A 6,000-nucleotide genomic window follows, 5' to 3' on the forward strand; every position below is an offset into this window, starting at 1 on the left:
CCATTCATGAGCTTTTGGAGGACGGGTAACATTCATTTGCATATTCATTAAGCAAATGATGAATATTCAAATAAGTTGTTTCTGGTCCTCCCAGAGCCCCCCCAGTGCCAGCGTTAGCAAAGCTTTTGATACAGTGACCCACAATATTCTTGCCAGCAAGTTAAGGGAATATGGATTGGATGAATGGACTGTAAGATGGATAGAAAGCTGCCTAGATCAGGGTTCCCAAACTTTTTACTTTAGTTGGAACCTGTTTTTTTTCAGTACTGTTTTTTGCAGCCTAAAAATATGAACGCATATAAAAAATAATTAAAAATGAATAAATTTTCACTGTTTCACCCAGCTGCATCCTCTTCCCAGGCTGGGCCAGGGCTTGGTGGACCCGGCACCGCATGGGCACTCCAGGAGGCGGGAGTGGGAGCAGATTGGGGGTAGGGTATTTGTCTACGAGGGAGGGTGCAAGGAGGGGTAGGGTTGCCAGGTGTCCGGTTTTGTACCGGACAGTCCGGTATTTGAGTGGTCTGTCTGGGAAACAAATTGAGAAAATACCAGACATATAAAATGTCTGGTATTTTCTAATTAGGTAAGTTTTATTATAACTAGGTGTATCAGTCCTTAGCTGCGAACTGCCTGGCTGGTAGATGTGCTCACGCTGCCTGAGTGTGTCTACCAGCCAGGCAGTTTCTTAACTACTCAAGAGAGGGTATGGGGGGGGGGGAGCAAAATGGAATTCCCGGGGCCGGACTCACTCGTGTGCCCAGGTCTGCATGTGCCCAGGTCAGTCCCGCTCGCCTCCCAATCTCCCAGTCCAGTCCTGCTGCCCCAGTCCAGCTCTCCACTGATCTCCTCCGGTCAGCCCCGCTCTCCCGACGGCCCCCCGACCAGCCCTCTGCCCCCATCCAGCCCTGCTTCCAGCAGCTGGTTCTCCCATCCTCCTCCTCCCAATCTCCCCTGTCCAGCCCACCTGCCCCCCGTCTAGCCCTGGTTCTGCCGCCCGCCCTCCCCAATCTCCGCTGGACAGCCCCGCTGCCCCCAACCCTGCTTCCGCTGCCCACCCGCCCACTTGCCCGATCTCCGCCGGACAGCCCCACTAACCCCAACCCTGCTTCCGCCGGCCACCAGAAGGTGTGTGTGTGGGGAAAACTGGCCCCTCTCTGCGGGACACCCCTGCTGCCCCCAACCCTGCTTCCCGGTGGCCAGTTTCCCCCTCACACACCTCCTCCCAGCCCGCCCCGCTCTGCTCCCCTCCTGGCAGCCACGCTGAGGCCCGGTATTTTTTTCCTGCAGCCAATATCGGGCCGCGGCCCATAGAATAAGCCAGCGTTTCCCAAACTATCTGAGCTGCCAGCCAAAAGTCCTTTCTTTGCCCGCTCCCCAGCAACAGTCCCAGCACCCAGCCAGGTGCTTTCTCTTGCTCCCCTGGTCCCTGCCCACACTGAGCTGTCCATGGTCCCGCTGCCCTTTCAGCCATCCAGGAACACCGTCCTATCTCCTCCAGCTCCAGGCAGCAACTCTTCCTCTGAGGCTACATCTACACTGCAGGCTTCTTGTGCAAGAATCTTTTTGCGGAGGCACTTACCCTTGGTGGTTCCTGGCCAGCAGGCTAGTGGGACCCACAGGCAGGCTCCCTGCTTGCCATGTCCCACGTTCTGCTCAAAGCAGCCAGCTGCCGGGGCCATGTGTATCTCTGTACAGGGCGCCATTAGAGAGGCACCTCCACAAGCTGTTTGTGCCCACAAGCACAGCCCAAGCAGCTCTTATTGCCCAGTTTGTGCAGGGTCTCAGATGCCATCCCACACTGAGGATGCCCTTGTCCCTGTCTACATCCCCTCCTTTAGACACAACCCAGCTCTGGGGAACAGGTGGGTGGCCCAGACAGTAAGGCGAGTGAGGTAGAAGGTTTGGATGACTTCCAGATCCCTCACTGTGTATATAAAAAAAGTTCCCAAACCTCTGTGGACAGGTATGTCACAGTACAGTTCCGTGTGCAAGCCTGTTTTATTCTTAAAGTAACAGCACTTCAGAGAAAACATTAAAAGAATAAAAACCTACAGACGTGCTAATGAGCTTACCGAACACCATCCCTCATGAATTCTTGCCGGAGCAATCAAATCCTCACCCAAGAGTATATATGAACCTCTCAGGGAAGGGGGTGTTGATGGAGGGATATAGCTTCACACGACTAACACCAAAAATACATTAGCATCCTCCCCCCTACTACAGAAGTTACATACCATGCTGTGATAACACACAAACAGCTGCATTTTTACTAGAATGCGCTTCCAATGGTATTAACTATAATTTAATAGAAGTTAATAATGTTTATCTTAATCCAATAAAGTTTGTTCAAGATACTGCTGGCCTGTCACAGCATGCTCAGAGGCAGAAATGAAAGGAGCTCTCTTACTGAAGAAATTAAGGCACCAAGCAATAATAAGAGCCTACTGGGCTTGGGAGCAACTGAGAAGGGGTTTTGTAAATCCCAGCGGGACCTGATTTGGGGTTTAAGTGTGAATCCAGAAATTAGTGTGTGTGTGTGTGTGTGTGTGTGTGTGTGTGTGTGTGTGTGTGTGTGTGTGTGTGTGTGTATGTATATATATATATATTTTTTTTTAAGCAGCATATATATATATATTTTAAAGCAGCAAATCCTCTCCAACTTTCCTCTTGGGTCAGAGTAGGCAGGTAAATGCAATATGATGGTTCCTGACCTAGCAAACTTTTGTTTTAGCATAGCATACGTTATATTTTTCCAGTTAAGGAACTGTCAATTAACTTTGAAAATTAAAAGTGATTCATTGTCATATGCAGACCCAAAATGTAATATAGAACATCCCTCTCTGTCTGTCATCAGGCATAGGAACACCAGTTTAATAGTACTGCATAGGGTCCCAAAAGTACTAAGGATGGCTCTTCAGCTAGGTCAACACAGTAATTCTGTTGATCTAGCTGTGGCCTCTTCGCATCGCTGCAGGAAATATTTGCATGGTAGCATAGCTGCAGCACTATATGTCTCCTAGCATATGCAGCGCCCGCTTCTTATTACACTTTTACACATTCATGGCAAGACCCATTTATGCTGCCAGAGATTGTAAAAGCATCTCTCTGAATTAAGCCTGCAATGTCTAGTGAAAATTGCATTGGTAGTTTTCAATCTTGTAGGAAGCGTAACACTAAACAAGATGTCTTATTCTGAGCGATAAGAACAATCCTGTTTGTCTCCAGTGAAACTGTTTATTACCACAAAGCAAAGAGATGATGATCTAATTCAAATCTACCATATTTTTTTTTAAATAAAGATACCAGAGGCTTCTGGTTTTATTTTAAATTCCTGCTCCTCCCATTACCAGGTGAGGGTGGAGAAATTTAAAGAGGAAGTAATTCTGTATAGTCACATTTCTAAAGAGTCTTACCTGTATAAAGACTCATGATTTATTTGCCATACTCGGTGTTGTACAGAGCCCATAGAACATGGTACTATTTTTTAATTCTGGGTGACTTCTGACATCTCAGAGAGGTGGCCATGTTAGTCTGTAACTGCAAAAACAATGAGGAGTCCTCTGGCACCTTAAACACTAACTCATTTATTTGGACATAAGCTTTCGTGATAAAAACCATACATCTGACTAAGTGGTTTTTTACTTGTGGAAGTTTGTGTCCAAATAAATTTGTTAGTCTTTAAGGTGCCACAGGACTCCTCTTTGTTTCTGTCTATTGTGTACAGCTCCCGATCCATGTCCTGTTATGCACACACACTTTACTTCACATTAACCATACCTCCTTTGAGGTTAGCATGCTCTTTATTGTAAGAAACTCCCTCCCAGTCCTCGTTCCCTCCCTACCAAGGATAAAAGGTTTACAGCGAACAATGAATGTTGACTGTGAACTGTCAATATTGATGCTGCAGTAATATTCTTCTTGCTGCCCTTCCGCAAGGAAGTCGCCTCATGAATAATTGCAGTGGGAACCAAGCCTTGCTGTCCTGGATGTAATCCGCTGGTAGCGGGGTGCACTAGCCTACCTGAAACACAAAGTCTACTGACTGGCGTGCCCTCCCCCCAGCTGTTAGTGCTTCCTGGAGCGCGTGGAACAGTGCTCCAGAGTAGGGTTGCCAGGTGTCCGGTTTTGAACCGGACAGTCCAGTATTTGAGCTTTCTGTTCGGAAAACAAATTGAGAAAATAGAAATGAGAAAATATAAATGTCCAGTATTTTCTAAATAAGATGTAATGTAGATTGTGATGTAATGTCAGGTGTGTCCAGTATTTCTGTTGAAACCATCTGGCAACCCTATTCCAGAGGCAATTTAAAGGGTCTGGGGCACCAGCCGCTGCCATAATAGCAGCAGCCAGGAGCCTTGGACCCCTTTGAATTGCTGGGTCCCAGGGCAGTTGCCCCATTTGTACACATCACAGTGGGCCTGCATCTTCGCTCGCTGCTTGCTTTGCCAATGCTACCACTTGTTGCACTGCTGAATCTTGTTTCTCTCCTAATAGTCTTCCTTCCAATCCACTGCCATTCCAGGCCTTCTTGTGTACCATTACCTATTTGACTAAGTTCACAGTATCAGCCAAACTATCTAGTGACTTGTTGGCAACTTTTCCTAGAGACAGAGCCCTTGCTCAGCTAGTGTGTGAGTATGGTCTAGTGTCTCCCTTCATGCTTGTAAAGGCCCTCACAAGGTTTCCAAGTCATAAGCAAATGCTTCCAACCTTCCTTTAGGTATGTAATGGTGTTACGTGAACTCAGTCGCCCCGATTTCCCTTTCAGCTTTGCAGAATTCTTTGCCCCGATAGAGGCAACAAACACAGCTTGTTTTCACTGTCCATTTCCCTGCGAGCCATTTTATACGAAATAAGTTCTGGGTCCGTTAATAACTTTGGTAGGCAACTATTTCTGTTCCAAAGCTGTTTTTTCCTTGGCAAAGAGTTCAAAATCTTTCCCGACAGCTTGTCATATTCATCATATATTCAGCTTGTCATATTCGTAAAGGGATTATATTTCTCTGAGTGACTCACAGCACCTCACTTTGTGCAATTAGTAGTATGCAAATCCTGATCCAGTGCTAAATGCCGTTTGATTTCTCCTGGTTATGTACAGCTCCCCACGACCCGCTGAAGTGTTCCACACTTCCATTCAAGGTTATTGTTTTCCACACCACTTACGTTGTCATTTTGTATCGCTAGTTTTGAGCTATTCACATCAATTGCTAGGAACAACTGCTTGGATCTTTTATTTAATGTCATTTACCTCCGCACTCTTTATTACATGCTGAATTTTTCCATTGTGGCATTTTTTAAATTCCATACTCTACCATTAGTAGACATATATACGTGCCAAGTAAACTGTAAATATAAGTGTAAATCTTGCCTACCTCTATGACTACGCCCTTGACGTGCGTAGGGCTCTGACTACCCTAAAACTAGTACAGCTCTGCTTTGAGAGAAGTGGAGGGAATGGGCTAGATGCCAAGGTATCTGCATCCTCTGTGTCACTCTTTGGGTCCTTCCATAAAACCATGGATGGGGACATGGGGGCAAAGAGGGGACATGCTAGGAAAGGCCAGTTCTGCTCTACTCACCCTCCTGGTCTAGCTGCTATGATATCCTTATGTCTGAGAGGGAGTCCCCATGGCCTAAGGACTCCTCTTTCCCTTCTCTAAACTGTTTTATGATTTTTTTCCCCCAAGCACGTTTAACTATGGATGATGGAGTATTTGCCCCACAGAGCAACGATGGCTGGAAGGGGGACGACACAGCAGCCAGGAGTTTAAAATCATTCTAGTAAAAGAAACATTAATCTTCCTTTCACTTGGGCCTGCGCGACCTTGAGCCTCTCTGTTCTCCTTCAGCTTTCTATTTTCTGCTGGAAAAGTGGAGGAAACTAAGTTCTGAAAAGTGGTGAAGGAAAACAAATGTTGCAATGATGCCTTGGTCCTGCGACGTCCCATCCATTGGACAGTTCAGGGTGGCTGCCCCAGGCGCAGTGCTGGACCCATGGGA

This window comes from Pelodiscus sinensis, chromosome 2 (assembly GCF_052426305.1).
Source record: "Pelodiscus sinensis isolate ZL-2025 chromosome 2, ASM5242630v1, whole genome shotgun sequence".
In the NCBI taxonomy this organism is placed as follows: domain Eukaryota; kingdom Metazoa; phylum Chordata; order Testudines; family Trionychidae; genus Pelodiscus; species Pelodiscus sinensis.